The sequence below is a fragment of the Somniosus microcephalus genome, chromosome 8 (assembly GCF_052327205.1).
Source record: "Somniosus microcephalus isolate GS21.2 chromosome 8, FLI_Smic_1.0, whole genome shotgun sequence".
Lineage (NCBI taxonomy): Eukaryota > Metazoa > Chordata > Chondrichthyes > Squaliformes > Somniosidae > Somniosus > Somniosus microcephalus.
The window spans coordinates 198,703,001-198,717,814 of record NC_140994.1 but is presented as its reverse complement, the minus strand read 5'-3'; the positions used below and the strand labels follow the sequence as shown (position 1 = coordinate 198,717,814).

Below are 14,814 nucleotides of genomic sequence, written 5' to 3'. Positions count from 1 at the left end.
TGCCTTTCGCACATACTCTCAGATGGAAGTTTTTCCTGAATCCATATCACTCTGAAACATTTCAAGTCGCGCAGTACATCATCTGAGTGCGATCCATGTTCACAACGCTCTGTAGCTGTCAAGATCACGGTATTCAGAGGCACGTTACAATGGGGTTGTACTGTACATCAAATAGTAGTAAGAGTATTGTGCTATGCACATTTCTGCAATTAATTTATCTTGAGATTTGTAAATTATCATAACGATGACAAAGAGGCTAAGGTCTGATGTGCATTGTTGCTACGGCACCTACCGTTCTATGAAAGATGTGATAATTAATTGTTCCAACATAGGCTGAGGCATTTGTTCTAATGCTATAAACTCGCTACACCGTTATTGCAGACATTGGGGTGGAATTTTGAGGGTAGCATCATATCAAGGCTAGATGCATTTACCTAAGTCACCGAACATTATTATAATATCTATTTCAGATCTCCAGTATGTGCAGATATTATCTTTTTATTTTTAGAACGTAATAAATACTTGGAACTGCTGCGGAGTTGTATGGATCAGATTCCAACCTTTGGCTTGGTGCTGATAGGTTTGTGACTCGGTGATGTTATTATGGGGCTGGGATTGGAAAATATAAATTGGGGTTTGTGGTGCGAGGGAATGGAGTATGGGACTGCGAGGAAAAACAGGCTGAAACAAGGGAGCTGTAGAGCACTGGCAGCAGGCAAGGTGGGAAACGGACACGGGCTTGGAAGAAATAAATTGCAACAGCAAATCACCGTCCGGGCTCTCTTTACCCTCATTGGTCGAGTGCAATCAGGCGTGTCACATACTTTCTAAGAGCCAATGAGATTGGTAGAGCGCGTCACAAACAGCCTGATCATATGACAACCGAATTGCCAATAAGAATACTCCAAGGGGTCCCCCCTCCCCCATGGTTTAGAGGCTGAATAAATTGAATTTGACTGATAATATAATGCTTTAAATTTCTCTATCATTGTTCAGTATATTTGAGAACAAAGGGAAAATTTTAAAGAACCTTAATTGTAAAATAATATTATTACAACAATAAAGGAAAATAAAATGTTTCCGCCCGGTTTCGAACCGGGGACCTTTCGCGTGTGAGGCGAACGTGATAACCACTACACTACGGAAACTGTCGTGGCCAAAGCCTTGCTGACAGCCACTTTGTCATATTCAGATCCAGATTAGATTTCGATTTTTTTTACTGGTTTGAGCTTAGTAATTGACCGCTTTCAGCATAAATTGTATGTCATCATTTTGCCTAAACCTCTATGGCAACCGTAGTGTCGGTCGCAATTATTGAAAAGGATTCAGGACAGAACAGACTTTTCAGTGAATACTGAGAGTGTGATATTTTTATTCGTTGTTTCTCCCACGGATCATCAAATAGGTTTAGGATTTTAGAAATGCTGTCCTGATACTTTGTGACCTTTGGCCTGGCACGCAACTTTGTGGTCATTTTATTATTAAAGCTTCCATAAACTGTAGGTGGATTCTCCGTGTGATTTGCCTCGCCATTTTACTCGGTCATATTTTAAATGCTTCCCATTAAATTTATGTCAAAATGTAAAACAATACAAATTATTGAATTAAATTGTTTCTCCCCCACCCCCCTCAAAAAAAGTGTTTCCGCCCGGTTTCGAACCGGGGACCTTTCGCGTGTTAGGCGAACGTGATAACCACTACACTACGGAAACTGCAATGCAAAGTGGGGTCCAAGACATTCAATTCAACGTCAGCCAGTAAATTCTGAACTTCCTGTCACCATCATCGGCACCCCGTGACCCCGTGACCCGAAGGCGCGGCTCCAGCTAACGGCATCGTAACGGCCGTCAGTTGCCCCGGTGATGGTGCTGTATCGGGCGTCATCAGGCTGCCATTCCGAACGAGACTTTAGCTCTTTATTTTTATGGGTAATCTGTCTCTTCTGCGATATGATTTTACTACATCTTCTAATTTGTTGTCCCCCCCTCCGATTTTATTCCCACAAATTAACCCCTCCTTCCACTTAACACCATAGATTTGCCTTTCGGGGATGCAGTTTATGCTGAGTGTTCTCTAGTAATATGTCTCAGCTTTCTATTTTATGTATAAATGACATTTTATATTTATTCATTAGCAAAATCCAACAATTATCACGTCCCCCTCCACCTGCCTCCGTGATTACTTCCAATGAATTCGGGGCTGCGTGATTTTCCTCGGAGTTTTCTCAGAGGAGGGAGGAGGAGGTTTGCAGCAAAACATAGAAACATAGAAGATAGGAGCAGGAGTAGGCCATTCGGCGTCTCGAGCCTGCTCCGCCATTTAATGAGATCATGGCTGATCATCCAAATTCAGTACCCTGTCCCTGCTTTCTCCCCATATCCCTTGATCCCTTTAGCCTTAAGAAATATATCTAACTCCTTCTTGAATATATTTAACTAGCTGGAGTGCCCGGCGGTGCCAAGGGTTTATTGAGGGCATGTTGTTATGAAAAAAGTACAAATAATTTTTACATATATAAATGAGTTTGTCTGTCTGTGTGGGAAGGAGAGAGAGAGAGAGAGGGAAGAGAGAGACCCCTTTAGATGTCACACCAGCCATCGCAAATCGGAACAACCTTGATCGTGAAATAAATAAAAGCGGTAGGGAGGTAGTGCAACTCTGCCGAGCCTTAGGCCTGTACATAGTTAACGGTAGGTTCAGAGGGGACTCCCTAGGGAGACTCACATACTCCTCAACTCTTGGGTCTAGTGTGGTGGACTATACAATCACTGACCTGGACCCCTGCGATATCAACTCATTCACTGTCAGGCAGCAATCCCCCCTCTCAGACCATAACCAAATAAATATGTACCTTAAACTTTCTGCCCAAACTACAGACACAAAAAAGGAACCCAGTAAGCTCCATAAAATAAACCAGACATACAGATGGGCCCCAGACAGTGGAGAAAAATTCATCACAGCACTAAAGTCACCTGATCTCACAAGTAAAATATCAAAATTTAAAGAAAACCCATACGAGATCACCAGAGATGGTGTAAACATGGCCATAGAGGATATAAATATGATCTTCCATGAGGCAGCTGTAAAAGCCGACCTTGTGAAACAGAAGAGGAAGCGTCACAAAAGACAAAATAAAAATAAGAAATGGTTTGACCACGAATGCAAAAATGCCAGAAAAGACCTGAGAAAAATATCAAACCAAAAGCATCACCAACCAAACAATCCGGACCTACGTACTAGATACAATGAAACCCTCAAAAGATATAAACACACCATTAGGAACAAAACACAAAACTATACCCACAAAATACTCGAAGAAATTGAAAACTCCACCAATCCAAAACAATTCTGGGAAATGTGGAATAACCTGAGTACAACACAATTGCAAGCATTACCAATCCAAGATGGCGACATCTGGAGAACACATTTTGAAAACCTCTACAAAGACATCCCAATAAACGAAACAAACCCAAGTCAACATCAGGTCACAGAAAAACTCCACACATTAGAAGCAACAATTAAAGACAACCAAAACCCTCTAGACTCCCCAATCACATGGAAAGAACTGGCCACAAAAACAAAATCTCTCCACCTAAAGAAAGCCTGTGGCCCAGACAACATCAAAAATGAAATGCTCAAGTTCAGCAATATGGAGATGCAGGGTGCGATACTCAAACTATTCAACATCATATTACGCTCAGGCTGTTTTCCCGATATCTGGTGCCAAGGACTAATCTCCCCCATATATAAAAGTGGAAACAAATCAGACCCAAATAACTACCGCGGCATCTGTGTCAACAGTTGTCTAGGGAAGTTATTCTGCAGTATTCTAAATAGTAGATTACTTGATTTTCTTAACAAACATAATATCCTCAGAAAAAACCAAATAGGCTTTCTTCCAAAACACCGCACAGCCGACCATATCTATACCCTTCACACCCTCATTGGAAAACATATACACCAAACAAAAAATGGGAAAATATTCGCCTGTTTCATCGACTTCAAGAAAGCCTTTGATTCTATATGGCACGAAGGGCTCTATTATAAACTTCTTCAGTGTGGAATAGGGGGCAAAGTCTATGACCTTATTAAATCAATGTATCTGAAAAACATATGCGGGGTCAAAATTGGAGACAAACGCACCGATTTCTTCACCCAGAGAAGAGGCGTCCGGCAGGGCTGCAATTTGAGCCCGACCCTGTTCAACATATACATAAATGAATTAGCAGACATGCTGGGGCAAAGCGAGTCACCAGGTCTCCGTCTCCTGGATGGAGAAGTGAAATCCCTGTTCTATGCGGATGACCTGGTTCTGCTGTCTCCCACAGAACAGGGATTACAGCAACAACTAGACCTACTCGACAAATACTGCCAAAATTGGGCTCTAACAGTAAATCTAAAGAAAACCAACATCATGATTTTTCAAAAAAGGCCCAGATGTCAGGAAAACAAATACCAGTTTACCCTCAGTGATACCACTATAGGACACACTATGAGCTACACCTACCTTGGTCTAACTATTACAGCATCAGGGAGCTTCAGCATAGCAGTGAATGCACTAAAAGAAAAAGCCCGAAGAGCCCTATATGCAATAAAAAGAAAATTCTACAACATCCAGATCCCAATCAAAATCTGGCTCAAAATATTTGACAGCATAATCCTGCCCATTGCACTGTACGGTAGTGAAGTATGGGGCCCGCTAAATCACCAAAGCTACACTAAATGGGGAAAAACACACAATAGAAGCCCTACATGCAGAATTCTGCCGAAGCATCCTTCGCACCCAAAGAAAAACGCCAACAAATGCATGCAGAGCCGAACTAGGCAGATACCCACTGATAATAAACATCCAAAAACGAGCACTAAACTTCCTAAATCACCTCAAATCTAGCTCCCCAGACACCCTTCATTTCAAAGCCTTTCAGACCCAAGAGCTAAACCCAGAAAAGAGTCCCCTGAGTCAGCTGCTACTGAAACTAAGTACTCAGCCGGACCCTGACCAGCCCCAGACCAACACAGCCGTCCAAACACCAATCCGAGTGAACCAAATCATTAAAAAATGCAAAGAAACCTACCTGGAACATTGGAACAAAATAACCAAAAGCCAAAGCAGATTAGAATGTTACCGGGCCCTAAAAAGAGAATATAAACTGGCAGACTACCTCACGACCATCAGAGACACAAAACAGAGACAGACCCTCACCAGGTACAGACTAAGCGACCACCAACTGGAAATTGAAAAAGGCAGATACAAGAAATCCTGGCAGCCTGGAGAGAATAGAATATGCGATCAATGTCTGGCTGGCGAGGTTGAAACAGAAATGCATTTCCTCCTAAAATGCGAAAAATTCAACACATCAAGAAACATATTATTCAACAAGCTAAGCCAAACAACCCCAGATTTCAAGGAATTGGATGATCTGTCAAAATTGAGATTAGTCCTAGGAGAAGGAGACAGACCATACCTTGGGGCTAAATATGTAACAACATGTCACAACCTGAGGACTGTTTAAAAGTAAGACTGTTTAAAATTAATATTGAACGTACCAAATGAAGTACAAAGACTGTTTAAAATTAATATTGTTTAAAAGTAATATTGTATGTACCCAACAAATGTCAAATCGATTGACACCTACAGAATGTTAGAAAACTGTACCTTTTTGCAATGTAAGCTTTGGCAATATGGTTCTCTGTAAACTTTCATGCCAATAAAGCATTTGAATTGAATTGAATTGAATTGAGAGGGAAAGAGAGGGGGAAGGAGAGAGAGAGGGGGAAGGAGAGAGAGAGAGGGGGAAGGAGAGCGGGGGAAGGAGAGAGAGGGAAGGAGAGAGAGAGAGGGAAAGAGAGAGGGAAGGAGAGAGAGACAGAGAGAAGGAGAGAGAGAGAGCGAGGGAAGGAGAGAGAGGGAAGGAGAGAGAGAGGGAAGGAGCGAGAGAGAGAGAGGGAAGGAGCGAGAGAGAGAGAAGGAGAGAGACAGAGAGGGAAGGAGAGAGAGAGGGAAGGAGAGCGAGAGAAAGAGAGGGAAGGAGAGAGAGAGGGAAGGAGAGAGAGAGGGAAGGAGCGAGAGAGAGAGGGAAGGAGAGAGAGAGGGAAGGAGAGAGAGAGAGGGAAGGAGCGAGAGAGAGGGAAGGAGCGAGAGAGAGAGGGAAGGAGCGAGAGAGAGAGGGAAGGAGAGAGAGAGGGGAGAGAGAGAGGGAAGGAGCGAGAGAGGGAAGGAGAGAGAGAGGGGAGAGAGAGAGGGAAGGAGCGAGAGAGAGAGGGAAGAAGAGAGAGGGAAGGAGCGAGAGAGAGAGGGAAGAAGTGAGAGAGAGAGGGAAGGAGCGAGAGAGAGAGGGAAGGAGAGAGAGAGGGGAGAGAGAGGGAAGGAGAGAGAGAGAGAGGGAAGGAGAGAGAGAGGGAAGGAGAGAGAGAGAGAGAGGGAAGGAGAGAGAGAGAGGGAAGGAGAGAGAGCGAGGGAAGGAGAGGGAAGGAGAGAGAGAGGGAAGGAGAGAGAGAGGGAAGGAGAGAGAGTGGGAAGGAGCGAGAGAGAGAAGAAGTGAGAGAGAGGGAAGGAGAGAGTGGGAAGGAGCGAGAGAGAGAGAAGGAGAGAAAGATAGAGAGAGAGAGGAAAGGAGAGAGAGCGAGAGAGGGAAGGAGCGAGAGAGAGAGGGAAGGAGAGAGGGGAGAGAGAGGGGGAAGGAGAGAGAGAGAGGGAAGGAGGGAGAGAGGGGGAAGGAGCGAGAGAGAGAGAGGGAAGGAGAGAGAGGGAAGGAGAGAGAGAGAGGGAAGGAGAGAGGGAAGGAGAGAGAGAGAGAGGGAAGGAGAGAGAGGGAAGGAGAGAGAGAGAGGGAAGGAGAGAGAGAGAGGGAAGGAGAGAGAGAGAGGAAAGGAGAGAGAGAGAGAGGGAAGGAGAGAGAGAGAGGGAAGGAGAGAGAGAGAGGGAAGGAGAGAGAGAGAGAGACAGAGGGAAGGAGAGAGAGAGAGAGAGAGAGACGGAAGGAGAGAGGGATGGAGAGAGAGGGGTGGGGTGAAAGGGGTGGGGGAGGGAAAGGGGAAAGGGGTGGGGGGAAGGGGTGGGGGGAAAGGGGGTGGGGGGAAAGGGGTGGGGGGAAGGGGTGGGGGGAAAGGGGTGGGGGGAAAGGGGTGGGAAAGGGGGGGTGTGGGGGGAAAGGGGGGGTGGGGGGAAAGGTGGGGGGGTGGGGGATGAAGTTAGAAGTTGAAGGCGCTAGATAAATGCAAGCTGGGTTAACGGCGTTTATTATAATCCCTCTGACGGCCACTGCAATAAAGAGAGATATTTTGAAAGCATTGGCAGTGCAACGTCTCGCAGAGGTCGAGGCAGATACCGACCTGGATGAGCAGAGCCCGGCCACAGAAGCTCAGGAAGCGAGCGCCGGGGCGGCTGCAGAGGAGGAAGCAGCAGCCGAGCGAGAGCAGGGCGGCAGCGGCCAGCGCCATGGTGCGGCAGCCCGAGCGAGAGCGAGCCCGGGCGCCGTCGGTGCAGCCCCGCAGCGGAGCAGAGTCTCCAGCACCCGGCGCCACTCGGGCTCGGAGGCGGGCAGCCGGCACCGGCACAGCCGCTCGAAATGGCCGTCAAAGTAGGCGAGCCTCCGGGTGAAGGGCAGCAACCGCAGGCCGGAGCAGCAGCTCCTTCCCCGCCGGCCCATCATGGCTGCTCCTACTTCCGCAAGGCCGGGGTGACAGGAGAGAGGGGAGAAAGCGGCGGAGACCCCGTGGACAGCGTAGCGCCTGAGGCCCGGCCCGAGTCACCCGAGCTGAGCTCCCGCTCCCTCTGACCCGAAGAGCTCGGCAGTGACATCCTGCAGAGCGGAGAGGCCCGGGTGACAGGAGAGAGGGGAGAAAGCGGAGAGAAGGAACAGGCCAGCCTTTACCAAGATGGCGCCGATGGCGGGCCACTGGTTTGGAATCAGGCCCAGCGGGACGGGCGGTGCCTAGCTCGGGCGTGGCTGGCGAGGAGAGGCCGAGGCTTCGAGGCCTGCAGGCAGCTCATCCGCCGTGGATGCAACCAACCAGCGAGTGGAGAGGCCGGGGTGACAGGAGAGGGGAGAAAGCGGAGAGAAGGAGGAGGGTGAGGGTGGGACTGGGGCCCATGGTCGGATAGAGGCAGAGTTGCTCCATCACAAACAACAATGCCGCCGCTTGCTTTTCAGTTTGAAGGATTAGGCCCCGCCCACACACGCCATGAAACACCCCCCGTGACGCAGCGCGCTCCCCCCGTAAGATTGGTCAACCTTCACGTCACTCAATGCTAATGAGCGGATTTCCCCCGAATGATTGGCCAACTGCTAATGAGTGGAATTTTGGACGTTTTTTGTCTACTGTCCGAACAAGTTTTTTCTGACCAAAAAGTAAATATGCCCAGGACACCCTCCTAATCACAACCTTTCTTTTGATATAACATATGTGTAGGTACGCTCTATAACTTTTGAGTGATGCCCAGACAGACAGACAGAAACCACTATTTTTATATATATTAGACTAGCTGGAGTGCCCGGCGGTGCCGAGAGTCTTTTGAGGGCATGTTGTTGTTGGAAGAGAGAGAGAGCGACTGGGGGGAAGAGAGAGAGCGACTGGGGGGAAGAGAGAGAGCGACTGGGGGGAAGAGAGAGAGCGACTGGGGGGGAGAGAGCGACTGGGGGGAAGAGAGGGAGGGGGAGGGGTGGGGTGAGGGGGCGGGGGGAAGAGGGGGAGGGGGAGCGGGGGGGGAGGGGAGAGGAGGGGGGGGAGTCCCCGAGCCCTGCCCCCCGATGTCCCGAGCCCCGCCTTTCCAAGGCCCGATCTCACGAGGCCCGATCTCCGGAGTCCCGCGCCCCGCCCCCCCGATCTCCCGAGCGCCGATCTCCCGAGCGCCAATCTCCCGCCCCCCCCGATCTCCCGAGCGCCGATCTCCCGAGGCCCGATCTCCCGAGCGCCGATCTCCCGAGGCCCGATCTCCGGAGCGCCGATCTCCCGAGGCCCAATCTCCCGAGGCCCGATCTCCCGAGCGCCGATCTCCCCCCGATCTCCCGAGGCTTGCCACCCCCAACCCCCCCCCGATCTCCAGAGGTCCGATCTCCCGAGCCCCGCCCCCCGCCCGAGCCGGCTTCAAGAGCAGAGAGAGAGACGCCACCGCGCAACCTACCGCGTGAGGCCCGGCCGGACTCAAGTCGCGTGCGCTGACTCCTGCCCCACCCGCCTTTACTAACATGGCGGCGGTGGCGATGCTCAGCTCAGGCCCACCCCCTCCAGCCTTCACAAAGATGGCGGAGATCGCAAGCCGCTTGTTCAGCGCGACGGGAGGTGCCTAGCTCGGGCATGGCTGGGCAACAGAGGCCCAGGCTTACAGGCCTGGAAAAACGGTTAAAGGTAGGAAAATTCTAGATGTTACAGAAAAGATTTACAAATTAATTAACTTTTTTAAAAAACAATTTGTGTTTTAAAAGCAACTTTTTTTTTGCTGGAAATGTAGATTTGAAAAGAAACACACAGAAAGCGGGAAAAAGAAATGAAAAGTTTGGAATCAAGATGGCGGCGACTCACATCGGTTCAGAACGATAAGGCCCGCCCACACACGCGCCGATTGGTTGACCATCAGGTCACCAAAGCGTAGGATTGGTCAATCATCCTGTCACTCGACTCTAGGAGGGCCCGCCCGCACGCGCCAGGAACCCGCCGTACGATTGGTCGACCTCGACGTCACTCTATTGCTAATGAGCGGATAATGAGATGCTAATGAGCGGAATGTTGAACGTTTTTTGGATACCGCAGGCGCAATTTTTGTCTGGCCGAAACGTAAATATGCTTATGACGGTTCTGGAATCGTAAGCTTTCTTTCGATGTAACACACGTGTAGGTACGCTCTATAACTTTCGAGTTTATTCAATACAGACAGACAGACGGAATGACAGACAGATTGACCGCTTTATATATATAAATAGATAGATAGATGAATTGGCCTCAACTGTCTTCTGTGGTAGAGAATTCCACAGGTTCACCGCTCCCTGGGTGAAGAAATTCTCCCTCATCTCACATCTAAATGGCTTACCCCTTACCCTTAGACTATGACCCCTGGTTCTGGACTCCCCCGCCATCTGGAACATCCTTCCTGCATCTAGTGTGTCTAGTCCTGTTAGAATTTTATAAGTTTCAATGAGATCCCCTCTCATTCTTCTAAACTCTAGCGAATATAAGCCTAATCGACCCAATCTCTCCTCATACGTCATTCCTGCCATCCCAGGTATCAGTCTGGTGAATCTTCGCTGCACTCCCTCCATGGCAAGAACATCCTTCCTCAGATAAGGCGACCAAAACTGCACACGATACTCAAGGTGTTGTCTCACCAAGGCCCTGTACAACTGCAGCAAGACATCCTTGCTCCTGTACTCGAATCCTCTCGCTATGAAGGCCAACATACCATTTGCCTTCTTCACCGCCTGCTGCACCTGCATGCTTACCTTCAGCAACTGGTGCACAAGGACACCCAGGTCTCGTTGCACTTCCCCTTTTCCCAATCTATTGCCATTCAGATAATAATCTGTCTTCCTGTTTTTGCCACCAAAGTGGATAACCTCGCATTTATCCACATTATACTGCATCTGCCATGCATCTGCCCAATCACCCAACCTGCCCAAATCATACTGGAATTTCTCTGCATCCTCCTCACAGCACACGCGCCCACCCAGCTTTGTGTCATCTGCAAACTGGGAGATATTACATCTAGTTCCCTCGTCTAGATCATTAATATATATTGTGAATAGCTGGGGTCCTAGCACCGATCCCTATGGTATCCCACTAGTCACTGTCTGCCATTCAGAAAAAGACCCATTTATTCCAACTCTTTGCTTGCTGTCTGCCAACTAGTTCTCTATCCAAGTCAGTACCTTACCCCCAATCCCATGTGCTTTAACTTTGCACGCTAATCTCTTATGCGGGACCTTATCGAAAGCCTTCTGAAAGTCCAAATACACCACATCCACTGGTTCTCCCTTATCTATTCTACCAGTTACATCCACAAAAAATTCCAGTAGATTTGTCAAGCATGATTTACCTTTTGTAAATCCATGTTGACTTTGTCCGATCCTGTCACTGTTTTCCAAGTGCTCTGCTATTACATCTTTTAAAATGGACTCTAGCATTTTCCCCACTACCTATGTCAGGCTTACTGGTCTATAATTCCCTGTTTTCTCTCTACCACCTTTTTTAAATAGTGGGGTTACATTAGCTACCCTCCAATCCATGGGAACTGTTCCAGAGTCTATAGAATTTTGGAAGATGACCAGCAATGCATCTACTATTTCTAGGACCACTTCCTTTAGTACCCTGGGGATATATCGGCCTTCAATTCCGTCAATTTCCCTAACACCATTTCCCTATAAATACTGATTTCATTCAATTCCTCCCTCTCATTAGACCCTATGTTCCCCGACATCTCTGGGAGGTTATTTGTGTCCTCCTTTGTGAAGACAGGACCAAAGTATGTATTTAATTGGTCTGCCATTTCTTTGTTCCCTATTATAAATTCCCCTGATTCTGACTGCAAGGGACCTACGCTTAACTTCACTAATCTTTTTCTCTTCACATATCTATAGAAGCTTTTACAGTCAGTTTTTATGTTCCCTGCAAGCTTACTCTCATTCTATTTTCCCCCTCTTAATTAATCCCTTTGTCCTCCTTTGCTGAATCCTAAACTGCTCCCAATCCTCAGGTTTGCTGCTTTTTCTGGCCAATTTATATGTCCTCTCCTTGGATCTTATGCTATCCCTAATTTCCCTTGTTAGCCATGGTTGAGTCACCTTTTTTGTTTCATTTTTATGCCAAACAGGGATGAACAAATTCTGTAGTTCATCCATGCGATCTTTAAATGTTTGCCATTGCCTATCCACCATCAACCCTTTAAGTAATGCTCACCAATCCATCCTAGCCAACTCGCGCCTCATACCATCATAGTTTCCTTTATTTAAATTCAGGACCCTAGTCTCTGAGTCAACTACTTCACTCTCCATCTTAATGAAGAATTCCATCATATTATGATCGCTCCTCCCCAAGGGGCCTCGCACAACAAGATTGCTAATTAATCCTTTCTCATTAGATAATACCCAGTCTAAGATGGCCTGATCTCTAGTTGGTTCCTCGACATATTGGTCCAGGAAACCATCCCGTATACACTCTAGGAATTCCTCCTCGACAGTATTGTTACTAATTTGGGGTAAACTTGCCCGGTGCCTGAGCACAGCTTCCCCGAGAGGAATCATAAAGTGAAAGAGATTGCAGAGTGTCCAGAACCAGCGGCAGAGATGGGTGCTGTCAGAGGACGAAAACATTTCTAATTGCAACATACGAGTTGGATCAGAGGTGGCCAAATGGCTGCATATAAGTCACATCAGGGAAGGGGAGGCCGAGATGTAATTTTCAACAAGGAAGCCTATTCAAGTTAGCCACCAGTTTTAGAAGCAGGAGAGAATAGTTATGGAAAACCAGGCCCCTGCCTGATTTCACCCAACTGCGAGTTTTATGATTGCCTCGCCTATGAAGGTTGGTCGCGAGTAATCAGTGACCATTTAAAAATATCTATTACAATGTCAGCATTGTTTCTGTGTTAGCATCACATTTAATTTCTTGGTGACACTCCATTTATTTAAGTTGTTGTAGAATCACAAAATCATAGATTCTTACAGCACAGAAGGAGGTCATTGCATCCATTGCATCTGTGCTGGCTCTCTGAAGGAGCTCTCTACTTTGTCCCATTCTCCTTCACTTTTTGGCGTGCACTTTTAATAACCACAAAATTCTAACTTATGATCAATTTAATCCCAGTGAGCTGTGGTAGTTTGAAGTTTGGCTTCATGGGATCCTCAGGAGAGAGCATAGCACTGAATTTTGTCTGATTACACTCCTGTGTAACGCCTCATAGAGTCATAGGCCTAGAAATTCGGTGGGCTGCGCCACCAGTTAGCGCCTAAAGAGGGCACTCAGTGGCTTTAGCGCCACTGGCCACGCCTCCCGCGATATTTAGCGGGGCGCTAATGGCGGCGTTAGCCTGTAGCGCTGCGCTGCCACCGATGACGTCATCGGTGTGCGCAGCACCCCGCTACCGCCCCGATCACGATATTTGGTAGCGCCCGCCTCTGTAACGCCGTTCGCAAATCACGCCCGGTTCACGGGGCCTACCTGTGGCGGTAGTGGCACAAATTAAGGTGGAGGTGTGGGGCAGCCATTTTTTTCGGTGGCCACCTGCCAGCACCTCCTTCCCCGGCCTCCTGATCCCCCCCCACCCCCGGCCATGCCGGCTGTGTCCCGAGAGCCCGGCACTTCTCCTCGGTGCCGGGCTCTTTTGCCGTCACTCGCGATCGGTCATCGTGCTGGTGCAGGCCCCTCCCCCTTAAGAAGGGGAGGAAGGCCTGCAGTACTGCAGCGCGGCGTGCCGCAGCGTGTGGCGCTACGGCACGTTGCGCTGCGATATTCAGTTTCAGCGCCCCAAGAGGGACGTGGAGCGCCTCGAGCAGTGCCCCGCGTCCCTCTTGGGGCGCTCAAGCTGAATTTCCGGCGGGCGCAACTGCTCCGCTCGCAGTGGTAATTCCGGCGCCCAGGCGAGCTTGGCGCCCCGTTTGGGCCTCCACCGAATTTCTAGGCCATAGAGTTATACAGCACAGAAAGAGGCCCTTCGGCCCATCGTGTCTACGCCGGCCATCAAGCCCTATCCTAATCCCATTTTCCAGCACTTGGTCTGTAGCCTTGTATGCTATGGCATTTCAAGTGCTCATCTAAATGCTTCTTGAATGTTGTGAGGGTTCCTGCCTCTACCACCCTTTCAGGCAGTGAGTTCCAGATTCCAACCACCCTCTGGGTGAAAAAGTTTTTCCTCAAATCCCCTCTAAACCTCCTGCCCCTTACCTTGAAACTATGCCCCCTGGTTATTGACCCCGCTACTAAGGGGAAAAGTTCCTTTCTATCTACCCTATCTATGCCCCTCATAATTTTGTACACCTCAATCAGGTCCCCCCTCAGCCTTCTCTGCTCTAAGGAAAACAACCCCAGCCTGTCCAGTCTCACTTCATAGCTGAAGCGCCCCAGCTCTGGTAGCATCCTGGTGAATCTCCTCTGCACCCTCTCCAATGCAATCACATCCTTCTTATAGTGTGGCGATCAGAACTGCAAACAGTATTCCAGCTGTGGCCTAACTAGCATTTTGTACAGCTCCATCATAACCTCCCTGCTCTTATATTCTATGCCTCGGCAAATGAAGGCAAGTATCCCATATGCCTTCTTAACCACCTTTTCTACCTGTCCTGCTGCCTTCAGGGATCTATGTACATGCACACCAAGGTCCCTCTAATCCTCTGTCCTTCCTAGGGTCCTACCATTCATTGTATATTCCCTTGCCTTGTTAGTCCTCCCAAAATGCATCACCTCACACTTTTCAGGGTTAAATTCCATTTGCCACTGTTCTGCCCATCTGACCAACCCGTCTATATCGTCCTGTAGCCTGAGGCTTCCCTCCTCGCTATTTACCACTGCACCAATTTTCATGTCATCTGCAAACTTACCTCCTACATTCATATCTAAATCATGAATGTACACTACAAACAGCAAGGGATCCAGCACCGATCCCTGCGGTACACCACTGGACACAGGCTTCCAGTCACAAAAACAACCTTCGACCATCACCCTCTGCCTCCTGCCACTAAGCCAATTTTGGATCCAATGTGCCAAATTGCCCTGGATCCCATGGGCTCTTATCTTCTTGACCAGTCTCCCATGCGGGACTTTGTCAAAAGCCTTACTGAAGTCCATGTAGACTATATCAACTGCACTACCCTCATCCACACACCTAGT

General features: G+C 48.5%; 2 non-coding genes across 2 annotated transcripts; both read right to left on the bottom strand.

Annotated features, from left to right (window-relative positions):
• Positions 1-1,075: 1,075 nt before the first annotated feature.
• trnav-cac (transfer RNA valine (anticodon CAC)) lies at positions 1,076-1,148 on the bottom strand. The gene has a single exon. It is a non-coding gene; the product is annotated as a tRNA-Val (tRNA).
• A 491-nt stretch (positions 1,149-1,639) lies between these two features.
• Positions 1,640-1,712, bottom strand: trnav-aac (transfer RNA valine (anticodon AAC)). The gene has a single exon. It is a non-coding gene; the product is annotated as a tRNA-Val (tRNA).
• Between the last annotated feature and the right edge of the window lie 13,102 nt (positions 1,713-14,814).